The sequence below is a fragment of the Tamandua tetradactyla genome, chromosome 11, assembly GCF_023851605.1.
Source record: "Tamandua tetradactyla isolate mTamTet1 chromosome 11, mTamTet1.pri, whole genome shotgun sequence".
NCBI lineage: Eukaryota > Metazoa > Chordata > Mammalia > Pilosa > Myrmecophagidae > Tamandua > Tamandua tetradactyla.
This window is the reverse complement of record NC_135337.1, coordinates 58,764,424-58,782,110: the sequence shown is the minus strand read 5'-3', so window position 1 is coordinate 58,782,110 and position 17,687 is coordinate 58,764,424. Positions and strand designations below refer to the sequence as shown.

Here is a 17,687-nt window from a genome sequence, read left to right as displayed (position 1 = left end):
GTTTCCATGCATTAGAGTAAGTTTCCAGAAACCTACAACCTTCAGATGGGTCCCTGGACCAGATACATAGAGGGTGCAACCTCTCCAGAACATTAGCTAGTTCCATCTCCCTACCCATATTATTGAAAGCCCCTTCCAACATGAACAAGTTAGAATGACCATAGCCCAAATACCCTACAGAGGTATTTGGGATAGAAAGATTAAAGGTAATGGTAGAGTTATAAAGGGAAGATAGGATTTAACAAATGAATATGATTGCTGAATCATTAAATTGATATCTCTTTTAGTCTTGAGTATCTTAGAGCAGATGGAAGTAAAACCTAAAATTGTGGAATTGTAACCCATGCCAAACTCTGAAATCTGTTCTACAACTAATTGTGGTGCTGTACTTTGAAATTGCTTTTTTTGTATATATGTTATTTTTCACAAAGAAAGAAAAAAAAGTTGATTGTGAGGATAAAAAAATTTTTATTTCTTCTAGCTTCCAATGTCCTGGAGCAGCTAGAAGGAAAAATCTGAGAGGATCATATGGTAGCCCATGAGAAACTCTGGAATCTGTCCTGTAACTACTTGTTGAAGACTGCTTTGTAAACTATTGTTTTTTCCTTTCTTTGCTTTGTATATATGTTATATTATACAATTAAAAAAAAGTTTTAAAAAAGAGGAGGAAGAAGAAATCTCCATATGAATTCAAATTTAAACATATAACTGATTATTTAGGCATAAGTTAAGAAAAGAACTATCTCTACTTCTTTAGGTAAACCATAGAATTTTTTAACAGGAAGAAATTATACAGGCATCCAATTTTTCTCAATAGAGGATGATATCATAAGAATTCTCACATTTGTGTTAGCTCCAGAAAATTTTAAATTTATGATAAGGGTGAGTTGGAGAAAGTTCAAAATTACCATATATAAACTGGGTATTGCTCACACTTGAAGCAAGGCTATTTGGCTTGATTTATGTCTGTTTTCTTTCTGTCATGATATAATTTTAATAAAAGTAATCTTGAGCTCATATTTATAAATTGCATTCAAATTAAATCGGTCAATGATACAAGACTTGTTAATACACTTTTTAGCAAGCAATCCGTCATACAGAAGGAGCAGCAACTAAGCTGGGTAGGTCCTATTGTCATAATAGTTTATATTTTCTTCTTAAAAATGCTGAAAATCTCATCTAGGGTCAGGTGGTCCATATTAGTCTGAATAGCTATTCAGACTTAATGGTTCACAGAAAGTACTGAATTAGTCAATATTTTTAATGAATATTAGTGTCAACAATAAAGTCCTTTCTAATATGAAACTATTTTTCTCCCATATCATGTACTATTTGATCAATATTACATAGAGATGACAATGCACACAAAGCCAAGATTTCAGAATCCTGTGCCAAAAGCTCACATTATTTGGTACTTGGTTTCCTTCAACTCTCTTTTTTACTCTTTCCTTCACCATGCATTCCCCTGAGTGTGAGTTATCGGTGCTCTCACAGTGCCTTCTCATGCCAGCAAGTCCTCTGCCATGTTGCTGCATCCAAATATTCCATCTTCATACCATGATGGACCCCAAAGTATCAAATGCAGAGGAAATTCTGGGCCATAAGGATGCATGCAGATAATGTGTCTTGTCAGGAACCACATAACTTTAGTTGCAGGTTGGCAAGGGATTGGCATGATACAAATGCTTCAGACTCTCTGGGTCTTTGAATACAGGAGAGTAGGGAACAGATTTTGGAAGAGAATAGAGATTAACTGGACACAGCTTATTGTCTTTTAAGACCCAGAAACCAATCCTCTTTCATATCCTAAATTAAGCAATTAAAGGAATTTTAGTTTCTGTACTGCTCTTAAGGACAATTTGACTTCAAGGGATAGACAAGGGTGCCATATTCCTCGTCAAAATTTATCTTATTGGGAACAAAGAATTTTATCACTCAACAAGAGATAGAAATGTAAACAACTGGAAGATCAGCATATTGAAGTAAGTGGATCTCCCACTTTGGTGAAGATATAAATTACAAGAGTATCAATAGAGATGCTCCTTTTATCTACCTTGTCAACAGACGAGTAAAACGTATGGAATAAAGATGAATAATGGGGGGAACAAATGTTAAAATAAATTTAGAGTGAAGTGCTGGTGGTTGGTGAGGGGGCAGGGGGGAGGGTATGGTATGTATGAATTTTTTTCTGTTGTCTTTTTATTTCTTTTTCTGAATAGATGCAAATGTTCCAAGGGGTGATCATGATGATGAATGTGCCACTATGTGATGATATTGTGAATTACTGGTTATATATGTAGAACGGAATGATCAAAAGTTATGAATGTTTGCATCTGGTGATTTTTGTATTTTAAAAAAAAATTTAAATTAATAAAAAAATTAAAAAAAAATAGAGATGCTACTTGCTTGAGAGAGAGAACAGAAAGCAGATCCTTTCTTTTCTGCTTGAAAGAGGGAACAGAAAGCAAATTATTCTTTCGAAGCTGTCCCACACCTCCCATCTTCAATATCAAACATTTAAACACTCACGTCATTATATGTGTACATAGATATCATTTAAAGTAATTTTTATGCTTCTGGCTTAAAATTATTTTGCTACAAGTAATTTATTTTGCTATGACTCTCGAAAATCACTGTACATACTCATGAATTTTTTTGAAGGGAGAAAAACTAACCAACAGATTACTTTCAAGAGTTAATGACAGGTTTATTATTACCAAATTTGACAGTTAGTGAAATTTACTGAATATTATTAGTTTTAGTTTTGCAGCTTTATTTTCATATTTTGGGGCCAATACACTTTTTACTTTTCAGTTTGTAAATCCTTTCATAGGCCCTCAGCAGTGTGCCAGTATGCCTAATGAATGAATGTCTCTAAGAGAAAGTGGAGAGGAGGAAACTATAGACTAACTTGCTTGTTTTCATCATTTCGCCAAGGGCAAATTTTTACAACTGTGGCTAATGTTGACCATCGAGAGAAGAGTTTCCATAGAAACTCTCCTCTCTTGGTGTCTATGGCAACGGTCACATTGTCCTGCCTTCTTTGAAGCTTCCTTGTCAGTGTCTTTCATTTGCTCTTCTTAGCTCACTCCCTAATACTAGTGCTTCTAAGAGTTCAGTCATCTTTCTCTTTAATTCATATTGTCTTCCAGGATGACTTCCCAAACCACCCATGGATTTATACTATATATAAATCTATACTCTAGTTCAACCAGGATTTCCCATCAGTATCCCACGTCTGAATATAAGAGTAAACTTATTCCTACCCTTCTTCCCCACAAACCAAAAATTTCTTCCAACCTTTGTTATCACATTTGTATCGCCTAGGCTTCAAGCCCATAAGCTTAGGAGTTGTGATGATTCTCAATCCTAGAAACACTGTAGAATAAACTCAAAAACTTCCAAGTAACTCCCAGTTGCCACCACAAACCCACTAAACCAGAATTTATGGAGGTGAAGACCAGGAATCTATTTTTAAAATCTATTGTGATGCAACTTTTCTCCAAACCAGATCTGGTCATTAAGAAGACTGCTCTGATAAGCATTACTATTTCTCTATATTAAATCTCATCAAGAAACAAAATTAGGGCTGTGCTCAAATAGATAGGTCTGACCATCCCCCTTTCAATGGATATATTGTCTGGCAATGGGAGAGATTATCTGACTTCGTAAGTATATGTGAATGTATCTAAAGCATTCTTATATATATACTCACAGTTGGGGGAAATGCTCTCATCTGGAATGTAGGTTCCTTATGTGGTCATAGAACTCCTGACTTAGAATCCTGGGGTCAGAACAGATCAATAGTCTCTTACATAATTCTGCGAACAGTGCAGCTACATCAACACAAAGAGTTGACAAGACCTTTCTGATCCTTACTTTTCTTGCCACTGTCATTGCCCTATTTTAGAACTTCAGGTTCCTGCATTATACTCTCCCCTAATTCACCTGTCCCTAACCTTCCTCCTCATCCCTAAATACTAACCCTGTGAAATGCCATCAGACCTGTCTCCTTACAAAGGAATCTGAATGAGCCCAGCTTCTGTCCATACAGCTTGGCTTGCTCCCCATTACCTATGGAATAGCACCCAAACTCTTCAGCTGACATACAAAGCATTCAAGAAAAGACCATCCAGGATATGGCTCAGTCCACCTCTCGATTTTAACTCCTACGTATTTTTTCCTCCCCTGCCAAACTCTACCACTCCTTTCTCCTGGGCACATGTGCTCTTTTCCCAAGGATGTCCTTTACTCAGCCTCTTCCTTTCTCTTGGAACACCCTTCCCTCAGACCTTCCAGTCAAAGTCTATCAAAGCACAGTTTAAAGGCCACCTTTTAAATGAAATTTTCCTATGTATTTTCCCATCCTTTGTCCTGGAACAGTTTCTTTTTCCTATGTGTTTCTATTGCACTTTGTCCTTCATTACAGCACTGAGCACATACTGCATTGTGCTACAAAGATTTGCTCTCATAAATGTTTCTTCGTTTTCATACTGAAAGCTATTTAAGGCAAGAATTGACTTATCCTCTAAAGCTCAGTACCAGATGAAACATTTCTAACAGGCGTCTAAAACTTACCATCTAAGTTGGGGATGTCTCTGTAACATTCTCTCTCTCTCTTTTTTTTTTAACTATTATTATTATTTACATGGGCAGGCACCAGGAATTGAACCCAGGTCTCTATCATGGCAGGCGAGAACTCTGCCACTGAGCCACGGTGGCCTACCCTCTAATATTTTATAGAGGGTAACCCAATTTGTCTCTTATGGTTGATGTTAATTCATGATGATTATTGTGGGATGAAAACAAGAAGTTGAGTGAATTATTATAAAATGTGGCTATCGCCTAATCTAAATTCAGTACAATTATTTTCAAAGGAAACTTGGATTTATGTTCTTAATTACTAGCTCATAAGTTCTGAAACGACAGTAGTTTTACTTTTTTTTTTTTAAAGAATGCAATGAGATAAAGAAGTTGCCAATTAGAGCACAATGAAATTCCCAGTAATTCTTGTTGTAAACGATCCACAGTCCTCAGTGCAATATATTCTGAGGCTATATCAAAGAATAATTTGGGGGTGGCAGCACCAACATCTAAGCACATTCAAAGCTGAGTCATTAGTAATAACTAACTAAAAAGTTAACTTTAAGAGCACTATTTCATTTTGATGCTTAGTACCTTTGAGACTGGGAAAAAAAAAAAACATAGAACAAACCAAAACCCTCAGTGCTGCCAAAATACTAGACTTTACTGAGAGGGCATCTTCAGCAAGTTTTAAATGTCTCCTAGAAAAGGGAAGAACTGAAAAAGGCTTCTTTAGTTTAGAATTAAAGGGTAGGACTGACCAATTACTTAAAAAAAGTGGTGGCTGAAATTAAAATTGGTTTCTTTTATCTGGTTATATCGATTCAAATGTTTCCATTATCAACTCCCTGAAGGCAAGGGCCGTGTCTTACACTTCTATCTCATATTCTAGTACACACTGTATTGAGCACATAGTAAGCACTGCTTTGGCTGTTAAATGATTGCTTTTTACGCAATAGTGAGAGAAGTAGCTTAATTTCTCCTCCTTACATTACATGTATAGACAAAAGGGGATCTTTGTTTAATCTAAAATGGTGATAAATGGTGTCATGGTTAGGTTCATGTGTAAACTTGGCCAAGAGGTGGTACCTGTTTGTCTGGTTGGGCAAGTGCTGGCCTGTTTGTTGCCATGAGACTATTTCAGAGAATTAAATCATGAGCGCTCAGCTGCATCCACAGCTTATTCCACTTGTAATCAGCCAAGGAGCATGTCTTCTGCAATGAGTGATGCTTAATTTAATCACTGGAAGCCTCTTAAGGAGGATTCAGAAAAACAGGCTCTCTTCCTGCTTCAGCCGGCAAGCCTCTCCTGTGGAGTTCGTCCAGACCCTCCATCGGAATCATTGGCTTCACAGCCTGCCCTATGGATTTTGGACTCTGTGTTCCCATGGTCACATGAGACACTTCTATAAATTTTATATTTGTGAATGTTTCCTGTTGATTCTGTTTCTCTAGAGAGCCCTAACTAATACAACTTGGTGCCAGGAGTGGTTCTTAAGAAACAGAATCTTAAAAATGGATTTTTATGAGTGGTTTTCTACTCTGACTGAACTCAGAGGGACTAAGGACTCTGATTCCCATAATCAGAATGTTACTCCCAGTCCATGGAGTGAATTGTTAAAAGAGATAGTCAAAATATCATCATTCTATTCTCTTAATGCTTCGCTTGTACGAAGTCGGGCTCTGGGGGATAATGTTTCTGACACCTTTACAGAGTTTTTGTGGAAATAAGAGGTATAGAGATGTTGGCTGGTTGTTGTTAGATACACTGGCTACATTAAGGAGTGAAAGAGATGGGCTTAAGGCTTCAAATGAGAAGCTTAAGCACCATCTGACAGGTGTAGAAGTTTCTATGAGTATTCTGAAGGAAAATCTTATTTCCTGAAGCCACAGACTTGAGATCTCTGAAAATCAGACTCAGAATCTTATTGTTAGAGTAGCAACTTTACAACATAAACTGAAATCTCAATGTTGCATGGTGTCTGCCATTCAAGTGAGGGCATTGATTGGAAAGGAGTGGGACCCTGAAAAATGGGATGGTGACATATGGATTGATAATGATTTGGGGGGTGAGGTTGAAACCCTAGGTCATGCTGAATCTTCTTAGATAATCCTGTAATAGTTTGCCTTGAGGACATAACCACCCCACCTCCATCCTACCTTGAGGAGTTGGCCACCCAACATCCTCCTGAAGGGATTAGCCCTAGAGTGATTAGTCCTGTTTCACCAGATGAAACTGCAAATGAATGCCCTGAAGCAAATGGCTTGGAAGATATTTCTAATTCTTTTCATGACTCACTCCCACCACCCCTCATTTTTTCCAGACCTATAACTAGACTAAAGTCCCAACAGGCCCCTAAAGGTGAGGTACTAAGTATCACACATGAGGAGGTACGTTATACTCCAAAATAACTGCATGAGTTTTCCAATTTATATAGACAGAAATCAGGGGAATATGTGTGGCAATGGATTTTAAGGGTGTGGGATAATCGTGGGAGGAATATAAGGCTGGAACAGGCTGAATTTATTGATATGGGTCCTACTAAGCATAGATTCTGCATTCAATGTTATAGCTTGAGGGGTTAGAAAAGGTATTAACAGTTTGTTTGGATAGTTGGTTGAAACATGGATCAAAAGGTGGCTGACGTTACCTGAGGTTGAAATGCCATAACTTCTTTGGTATAATGTAGATGAGGGGATCCAGAGGCTTAGAGAGATTGGAATGTTAGAGTGGATTTATCATGCAAAGCCTGCTCTTATACCCCAGGAATGTCTGGAGGATGCACCTTTTACCAGAACAGTGAGAAATAAATTTGTGAGACTAGCGCCATCATCCCTGAAGAGCTCTGTAGTTGCACTTCTCTGTAGGTCAGATATTACTGTAGGAACTGCTGTCACTGAGCTGGAATCCTTAAACACAATGGGGATGACTGAATCCCAAGTTGGCAGAAGCCAGGTGGCAGCACATAATCGCCACAGACAGGGTGGATGTGGCTATTATAATAGACAGCAAACTCAAAGCAAGAGTCAAAATTATATGACTTGCAGAGATTTGTGGCATTGGCTAGTAAATCATGGAGTACCTAGAAATACAATAGAAGGGCAGTCTACTAAATTTTTGTTCAAACTGTATAAACAAAAGAGTTCTAGGTCAAGTGAACAGAAGTCTAACCTGAATTACAAAAACACAGAGTCACGGCCCCTTAATCAATTTCCAGACTTGAGACAGTTTACAGACCCAGAGCCCCTTGAATAAAGGGGATGCCAGGTCCCTTTGGGGGAGAACCCTGTTACACTGCCACAAATTTATACTGTTAATCTTCCTCCAAGCCTTCCCCAAGGAGATCAGTGGCCTTTTACCAGGGCAACTGTGCAGTGGGGAAAAGGAAATGATCAGATATTTTGGGGATTATTAGACCCTGGCTCAGAAATGACATTAATTCCAGGGTACCTAAAACATCACTCTGGTCCACCAATCACAGTGGGGGCTTATGGAGGTCAGGTGATCAATGGACTTTTAGCTCAGGTCTGTCTCACAGTGGGTCCAGTGGGCCCCTGGACCCATTCTGTAGTTATTTCCGCAGTCCCAGAATGTATAGTTGGAATAGACATACTGAGCAACTTGCAGAATCCCCACATTGGCTCTCTAATTTGTGCAGTGAGGGCTATTATGGTGGGAAAGGCCAAGTGGAAGCCACTAGAACTGCCCTTATGAAGCAAAATAGCAATACCGGATTCCTGGAGGAAGTCAGAGATTATTGCCACTCTTAAGGACTTGAAGGATGCAGGGGTGGTGATTCCCACCACATCCCCATTCAACTCTCCTATTTGGCCTGTGCAGAAAACAGATGGGTCTTGGAGGATGACAGTGGATTATTGTAAGCTCAATCAGGTGGTAACTCCAATTGCAGCTGTTGTTCCAGATGTGGTATTATTGCTTGAGCAAATCAATACATCCCCTGGTACCTGGTATGCAGCTATAGATCTGGCAAATGCTTTTCTCTCAGTACCTATTAGTAAGGACCACCAGAAATAGTTATTTCCAGCTGGTAAGGTTAGCAATATACTTTCACTGTCCTACCTCAGGGGTATATCAACTCTCCATTCCTATGTCATAACTTTGTCTGCAGGGACCTTGATCATTTCTTCCTCCCACAAGACATCACACTGGTCCATTATATTAATGATATCATGTTGATTGGACCTAGTGAGCAAGAAGTAGCAACTAGTCTAGACTTACTGGCAAGGCATTTGTGTGTCAGAGGCTAGGAGATAAATCCAACAAAAATACAGGGGCCTTCCACCTCAGTGAAATTTCTAGGTGTCCAGTGGTGTGGGGCATGTTGAGATATTCCTTCTAAGGTGAAGGATGAGTTGCTGCATCTGGCCCCTCCTACAACCGAAAAAGAGGCACAATGCCTAGTTGGTCTCTGGATTTTGGCAACAACATATTCCTCATTTGGGTGTGCTATTCTGGCCCATTTATCTAATGACCAGAAAAGCTGCTAATATTGAGTGGGGACCTGAACAAGAGGAGGCTCTGTGACAGGTCCAGGCTGCTGTACAAGCTGCTCTGCCACTTGGGCCATATGATCCAGCAGATCCAATGGTGCTGAAAGTGTCAGTGGCAAATACAGATGCTGTTTGGAGCCTTTGGCCAAGGGGCATGTCTTCTGCAATGAGTGATGCTTAATCTAATCACTGGAAGCCTCTTAAGAAAGATTCAGAACAGACAGGCTCTCTTCCTGCTTCGGTCGGCAAGCCTCTCCTGTGGAGTTCGTCCAGACCCTCCATCGGAATCGTCAGCTTCACAACCTGCCCTGTGGATTTTGGACTCTGCGTTCTCATGGTTACGTGAGACTCTTTTATAAATTTTATATTTGCAAGTGTTTCCTGTTTATTCTGTTTCTCTAGAGAACCCTGACTAATACAAATGGCCTGCAAATTGTTAAAACTAATTTTAAAACTCATTAAAATATTTAACCATTAAACCTTAGCCCATGTCATTTGATCCATACCATATATTTATTTGTCCCCTTTTGTTATGAAGAAGAGAGAAGGAACCTGCATGAATATCTCTGTGCAGGTTTGGAAGGATGTATGTCCCCTACAAAAGTCATGTTTTAATCAAAATCCCATTTTGTAAAGGCAGAATAATCCCTATTCAATATTGTATGCTTGAATCTGTAATTAGATCATCTCCCTGGAGATGTAACTTTATCAAGAGTGGTTGTTAAACTGGATTAGGTGATGATATGTCTCCACCCATTTGGGTGGGTCTTGATACATTTCTGAAGTCCTATAAAAGAGGAAACATTTTGGAGAATGAAGGAGATTCAGAGAGAGCAGAGCAGAATGACATAGCCACGAGAAGCAGAGTCCACCAGCCAGCGACCTTTGGAGATGAAGAAGGAAAATGCCTCCTGGGGAGCTTCACGAAATAGGAAACCAGGAGAAGAAGCTAGCAGATGATGCCGTGTTTACCATGTGCCCTTCCAGGTGAGAGAGGAACCCTGACCGTGTTCACCATGTGCCTTTTCAGATGAGTGAGAAACTCTGAACTTCGTAAGCCTTCTTGAATCAAGGTATCTTTCCCTGGATGCCTTAGATTGGACATTTCTATAGACTTGTTTTAATTGGGACATTTTCTCAGCCTTAGAACTATAAACTAGCAACTTATTAAATTCCCCTTTTTAAAAGCCATTCTGTTTCTGGTATATTGCATTCCGGCAGCTAGCAAACTAGAACAATCTCAAATGATAAAGAAAGAAATTTAACAAAATCCAACATCCCTTCTTGATAAAAACATTCAGAAAACTAGGAGTAGAAGGAAATTGCCTCAATACAATATGGAGCATAGATGACCTCCCACCTCCCTCCCACACACACACTCCCAGCTAACATGATATTCAACAATTACAGACTGAAAGATTTTGCTCAAAGATCTGGAACAGACAAGGAAGCTCTCTGTCACCACTGTTATTCAACATTGTACTGGAATGTACAGTGTTGTACTGGAATTGCTCCAGCCAGAGCAATTAGATAAGATAAAGAAATAAAAGGCATCCAAATTGGAAAGGGAATAAAACTTTCCCTATTAGTAGATGACATGATCCCATATAAAGAAAATCCCAAAGAATCTACAAAAAAGCTACTAGAGTTAATAAATGAATTGAGCAAAATAGGGGGTAAAATAGCAACATGCAAAATCCATGTACCAGCAGTGAACAATTTGAAAAGGAAGTCAAGAAAACAATTCTATTTACAATAGCATCTAAAAGAATTAAATATAGGAATACATTTAATCAAGGCTGTAAAGGATTTATACATGTAAAACTACAAAGGGTGTTGAAAAAAATTTTGAAAGACAAACCCTAAGGACCTCTGGATACCATAAACAGTCAATCAGGGATTGAATGACTAAATATTATCAAGATGTCTATATTATTCAAAGTGAATCACATATTCAATGCCATCTCCATCAAAATTCCAACAGCCTTCTTTACAGAAATGAAAAAAATAATCATCAAATTCATATGAAGGACAAGGGGTACCAAGTAGCCAAAACCATCTTGAAAAAGAAATAAAGTTGGAGGGCTCATCTTCCCAATTTTGGCACTTATTACAAATCTACAGTTATCAAAAGAGTGTGGACAGTGATGCGTTCCTTCCTGCTCCCTCTCATGGCCTCAGCCACTCACTGGCTAGAAAAAAATGGTAAAAGAAACCACTCACCATGATGCTTTGGGGGTCAAAACCAGTGTCACCCAGGAAGAGTTGAAAAAGGCTTACAGGAAACTAGCTTTGAAATACCACTCTGATAAGTATCCAAATGAAGTTTAAACAGATTTCTCAAGCTTATGAAGTGCTCTTTGATACCAAGAAAAGGGAATTATATGACAAAGAACGTGAACAGGCCATCAAGGAGAGTGAAGCAGGAGGGGCTTTTGGCTCCTCCATGGATATCTTTGATATGTTTTTTAGAGGTGATGGAAGGATACAGAGATAAAGGAGAGGTAAAAATGTAGTACAACAGCTCTCAGTAACCTTAGAAGATTTATATAACGGTGCACCAAGAAAACTGGCTGTGCAAAAGAATATGATTTGCAAAAAATCCGAAGACCGAGGTGGTAAGAAAGGAGCAATAGAGTGCTGTCCCAATTACCGAGGTATTGGAATGCAAATAAGAAATCATCAGACAGGACCTGGAATGGCTCAGAAAATTCATTCTGTGGGCGTGGACTGGCAGGGCTATGGGGGATGAATCAGTCCTAAAGATAGATGTAAAAGCTGCAATGGAAGGAAGATAGTTCAAGAGACGAAGATTCTATTAGTTTATATAATAGAGGCATGAAAGATGGCTAAAAATAACATTCAGTAGTGTCAGAGACCAAGAGCCAGAACTGGAGCCAAGAGATCCTATCATTGTTTTAGATCAGAAGGATCATGCTGTTTTTACTCGACAAGGAGATGACCTTTTCATGTGTATGGACATATACTGGATGAAGCACTGTGTGGCCAAAGGCCAATATCCACTCATAACACCCAAACTAGTCACCACCTTTCATCCAGGTCAGACTGTCAAGCACGGAGAAATCAAGTGTGTGTTAAATGAAGGTATGCCAGTTTATCATAGGTCATATGAAAGGGGTCGCCTAATCATCAGATTTAAGGCAAACTTTCCTGAGAATGGTTTTCTCTCTCCTGATAAACTGTCTGCAGGACAAACTCCTACCTGAGAGGAAAGAAGTAGAAGAAACTGATGAAATGGATCAGGTTAAACAAGTAGACTTTGATCCCAATCAGGAAAGATGGCACCACTACAACAAAGAAGCATATGAGATTGATGAACATTAACCCAGAGGTGTGCTCAGTGTCAAACCGCTTAGTTGGAGGGCAGTGAGTAACTCACAACTGGCATTTTATATACAGTAGTGAATATGTGAGGGACTGTAATCATAATAGGCTCACTGCTTGCTATTATTGTTGTTTAAATAGTCAACTGTAATAGTGTTTTAAAAGTTAAATGAAGAATAAACTCAAATATAAAGGCTCAAAAATAAATAAAAAAACAGTGTGATATTGCCACAAGGACAGACATACAGATCAATGGAATTGAATTGAGAGTTCTGAAATAAACCCTCACATCTATAGCCAATTGATTTTTTTTTTCTGGATCAATACTATATTAAAAGTTTTATCAAAGGGAAAGATTGTTTTTCTACAGAAAGCTTTATATTTAAACTTTTAAAACCTTCAAAATTTAAACATAAGTCAAAATTACATAGTCCCTTCCCTAAAACAGAATCATTAAAACACTGAAAATTCAGGAAAATAATAAATTACAAATTGAACACATTCAATTTAAGAAAATGAAATAGGGTTTGAGGGCCAGGGTAATGGTTTGGGGAATGGCTTACTCTTTTTACTATCTATACTACCGTATTAAGATTTTATAACATGCATGATTTTTTTATTTCTTAAAACTATCTTCTAAAGCATAAGACATAAAATTCTACATTAAGTATGGAATGAATCATAAATCCACTTGATAAAGGAGGAAATCAGAAGCTCAAGGAGAGACAACTACATCAAATTCTGCCATGAAAAGATTAATCTGACAACTATATACACTTTCAATAATAGCTTTTCCAAGCTAATGGGAGAAAGATATTAGGAAACTCTAATCCAATAGCAACAGATCAACCTCTTCTTTGCAGGAGTTTCAAAAATTGTGAAAGCATAATTATTCCATACTATTAGAAACTGCAATCTTGAATACTACATCCATACATCGTGGACTTTCTTGTAATAATAGAGGGGGTTCTGTTTGTTTTCATTTGTTACAAATCAGAAAAAAAAATCACTTTTTCCAACCCTATGTTCTGATTGGTGTTTTAGGAATCAAGGTCTGCCAAAGAGAGTAAGAAACTTGGCAAGCCATGGAGCTTCAAAGATCTGGAAGCCCTGTGTATATATAGCACTACTTTGATAAGCAGGTTATTTTGTTTTAGAAAACCTATACTATGCCCAACTAAGGTCAATGTTTAACAGGATACAGACCTAACTCACTGCTTGCTTCTATCTATTTAATCACTTATTCTACCCATGTTTTCAATCAAGTCATTTCTCTGTTGTTTTACTGTGATTCCATGGGTTTGAAAGTTGTCATAAAGAAGGCAATGCTTCCAATCCTCTTTGGAAGTCTGTAGTGGAGCACAGCAAGCAACAACAGACTTACCACTGACCCCATTCTCCAGGCTTCTCCAGTTCACACTGAAGCCCCCAAGCCCCGAAGGCCCATTGATGACAGCTCTGGCCTGGGAAGGTGGTGATCCGCCTGTCCACTGATGTACCTCTGACAGTCTTGACCACAAATGCAAGAAGGACCTAAGGGACAATGGGCATAAAGCAGTAGGCATAAAGATTCTTCTCACCTCCATGCACACCTTCTAAGGTCATCTATGCTCACCCTCGACAGGCATGTCAGATCACTAAGGGCCTCAAAGGGTTCCCCTGTGAAGGAACCCCATTCTTACTTGCCTGGACACCATCCTGGTTCTCCAAACAATTATAAATGTAACAGAATTCTTAAGACACAAGAATGTCCTCTTTAACTCAGATGAGTAAGAAAACATGTACAATATATAAACACAAAGCAATACATTCTAGTCAGTGTTGCAGAAGAATTGTTAAATGTAACACCTATAAGCTCAAACTAACTTTCTTTAAACATAATATTTAGGGTGGGCTAGCTGACAGTCCAAAAATTGCCCATTTAAGTGTTTAGCTTATATACTATTTAAACATTTCTAGAGCAAGTGTTCACTATGATGGATAAACGACAGACAATATATCTGCACCTATGTCTAAATGTGAAAATGGGTCCACAGGCACCACTTGTAACTCTTTTTTCCAAAGAAATATGTTTAAATGGCTCTACCATGGACAGGTAATGGGCCTGTCCATTGATGCACCTCTGACAATGACTTCCGGGAAGCCTCTACAGATGGGCTGGTTGCCGTGGGGACACGACACTCAGGCTTGGAGGAGCTCTATGGGGGAGGAACTTTTCCACACTGGGAGCTGATCAAAGCTTCACGTCCTACAGTTCTGCGTTTTGGAACCCAAGCCAACAAACACATCCTTATCGCGGTCGCTCACAGCCGATCTGAATTCGCTGATGGGTATCCACGTTTTCTTTGCAGAGACCGGTGACGGCGGTGGCTGCACTTGGAAGGCGACTCAAAGGGAAACACCTGGCTGCTGACACCCTGGGTCTTTGTAGAGCTGGGTAACGGGGCGGGGGCTGATTTCTGGAGAAGGTGCCACAGCCTGTGCTGGCCGTGCTCCGGCTGCGCGACCTCCCCGCCGCCTCCTCCTGCGGCCCCGGGAGCTGCGGCTCGTCCTGAGCCACCTCGGCCAGGCACCGCCGCCTCTCCCGCCTGCAGAACCAGCACGGGAGTCCAGGCTCCGGGGTCGCGGCCTCGCCCTTCTCCTTCCGCTCCTCCATCCTCCGCGGCCCCTGGCCTCGCCGGCTGGAAACCTCCCCCCCAGCCCCCCAAAGGCGCCCGAGGCCGCCCCCGCGCTGGCCACGGGGCCTCTGCACAGCCTGGCCTGCACTGCGGAGCCCCAAAGACTCACCTATTAATTTTTGGGGGGGGGGTGAATAGTATTGTATTTTATTATGTAAAATGATTGCGTTAAAATAGGAAAGGGACTAATCTGAAACTGAAGAATTTTCTTAGGAAAGTAATGTTTACTGGGGGAGACTTTTGCTTAAGCCAAGATGAGGGTCTGTTTTCTTGACAATCCACAGCAAAGCTCCAGGGACAGCATAACCCCAGACCTCCCCCACTCACCCGTGAGTCTTGGTCCTGGATTTGAGGTGGTGATAGGGTGAGGAAATAGGAAAAGGGCCAAAATAAGAACACTCCTTGAAAGTCAAGCTCAGAGACCGGTCCTCTTTTGCTCAGTTGAATCCATTAGGCGCAGGAAGAATCAAAATTCTGGAAGACATACTTTTACTCACTTGGTTGTTTGGGCTCCGGGCTCCAGCATGGACCTGAGCGCTCTCCCTTTCTTCCTCCACACACGGATGGCTGCATAGTCCCACGGGTGGCACTTCCACACCTCCTCCATGCAACCCCTCGTGGCCCTCTGTGGCCAATCTATAATGCTGTTCCTTACTTCTCACTTCCTTCTTTTCAAAGGCCACAATCTCTGTACCCAGCACAGAAGCAGTCTCTTGGTGGATATACTCAATTTTCAGGATATCAATCACTGGAAGGTCAGATAGTGTTAAAGACAAGAAGACCAGCTCTGTGAGGTCCCCAAGAACTTCCTAGAGAAGCCTCTCTGCTGGGCATGCCTCAGTACCGAGGGCCCCAGTAGCTTTTCTAGATGCAATTTTACATGGTAGATTAGGCTAGCAGGGGTCACTTTTCCTTGTACCGTAATATTAAAGATATATTTGTATATCTTATATGTAAGTATAGGCTTATTTGAAAACAGTCTTTTTCTGAACTTCCAGAGAGAGCAAAAGATGCTGGAATGTCTTTAGTTCTGCCAGTTACAGTTCCCTCTTGGCTGTATAGTACAGCTTATCAATCACCCCCAACAAGAAACACCCCTCCACTTCACCAAACCCTGGACACTCTGATGCATCCCTCTTACTGCAAGGTAGGAATCAGTGATAGAATGTCCAGAAACTTAGTTGTCCAGGTATCTTCTTTAGTGGTGATGGGGATAGTCCCAAGATCATGAATGTCTAGTTCTCTAGCTATGTGGATACTAGCACCAGTTTCCAAAATAGCTGCCTTTGCAGGTATCAAGAAGCCAGGAAACTCCTTCCTGTATACCATATGCTGTTCACACTAGTCCTGAGTTGACAAGTCAGTGACAAACACATATTTAAGATGGAATCGCTCCATGGATGAAGAGACATCCAATCTTTTCCACTTCTGTAAGCTTGCCATCCTTCCCTGGGAATTCAGAAGAAGTGCCAGGCTTGCCAACCGAAGCAGTTGATTCTTGGGTATGGTCCCGCTCCAGGAACTCTGAGTCACTCAGATCTGAGAACCCAGAGGTATTCCCTGATACCATCTCCTCCCATCGCTGCCATGGCACAGTTCTGGATTAGACAGGGAAGGCCCTGGGACTTGGTTGATCTTCTTCCTCGCTGAGAAGGGCAGAATGCAGAGATGACAAGTCTAGGAGAGGAGAGAAGGGCTCTAAGAGACCAGGTCTTCGTGGAGGAACCCAGATGAAAAACTTTGGGCCTTGCTGAGGTAGAACAGTGACTTTTGGTGCTTTTTCATACCCACATTGTGTGTGTTTCCTCCTCTCTGTTCCACACTGCACAGACCATGGTCCGCCCTAGATCCTAGGTGTTCTAGCCTGCAAGCTGCTTGGACGTGATATACCAGAAATGGAATGACTTTTAGAAGGAGAAATTTATTAAATTGCAAGTTTACAGTTCTTCTTTTATTTTGATCATTTGGGAATATCTTCATCTCTCCCTTATTTTTTAAAGAAAGTCTTGCCACATATAAAATTCTTGAATGGCAGTTATTTTCTTTCAATGCTTCAAGTACTTCAACCCAATGCTTTCTTGCCTCCATGGTTTCTGATGAGAAATCAGCACTCAGTCTAATAGGTACTCCCTTGTACATAGCAAGCTGCTTTTCTCATCCAACTTGTGGGATCCAAGAGACCCCTTCAGCAAGGACCTTTCCTAGGCTCCCAAACCCCAGTCTCCCTGAGTGTGCCACATTTACTGAGCACTTCCTACAATATCCTGGAGGAGCCAAGAATGAGAGTGAAGAGTTGCCCACTTTGGGAAGGGGTCCCAACCGACCTCAGGTTCATCTGAGGGTGAAGAGTCCAGACCCAAGGGGACGTGACAAAGGTTTTTTTCTGTTTGTTTGTTTGTTTTGACAAAGGTTTCAAGTCCAGTCTGTTTTTTAGCATGGCAACTTATAATTTATATAAAACCTCTAAAAACATATCTAAGGCCAGTGAGAAAGATGCTGGCTTGAGAAGTAATGTAAATATAAGGTGGCAAATGTAATGTAGAAAAAGAAGATGGCAAAGTAGAGTCT

General features: G+C 40.3%; 1 protein-coding gene, 1 long non-coding RNA gene and 2 pseudogenes across 10 annotated transcripts in view; 2 read left to right on the top strand and 2 right to left on the bottom strand.

Moving 5' to 3' along the window:
* LOC143650181 (uncharacterized) overlaps nt 1–2,399 on the top strand; it is a 52,996-nt gene extending 50,597 nt beyond the window's left edge. The window contains exon 3 of the long non-coding RNA XR_013159429.1: nt 482–2,399. This is a non-coding gene — a long non-coding RNA (uncharacterized LOC143650181). The remainder of the gene's footprint in view (nt 1–481) is intronic.
* C11H1orf141 (chromosome 11 C1orf141 homolog) overlaps nt 1–3,785 on the bottom strand; it is a 43,708-nt gene extending 39,923 nt beyond the window's left edge. For 4 of the 9 annotated variants that reach the window (XR_013159421.1, XR_013159422.1, XR_013159426.1 and 1 more), the window contains exon 1: nt 3,716–3,752. The gene's annotated coding sequence lies outside the window, so the exon portion shown is untranslated. Of the gene's footprint in view, nt 1–3,300; nt 3,650–3,715 lie in introns of those variants that run through there. The other 5 variants (XR_013159428.1, XR_013159427.1, XR_013159423.1 and 2 more) reach the window with 4 other exon arrangements.
* Nucleotides 3,786–11,298: 7,513 nt separating this feature from the next.
* On the top strand, nt 11,299–12,519 carry LOC143649139 (dnaJ homolog subfamily A member 1 pseudogene; annotated as a pseudogene).
* A 3,093-nt stretch (nt 12,520–15,612) lies between these two features.
* On the bottom strand, nt 15,613–16,954 carry LOC143649138 (exonuclease V-like; annotated as a pseudogene).
* Between the last annotated feature and the right edge of the window lie 733 nt (nt 16,955–17,687).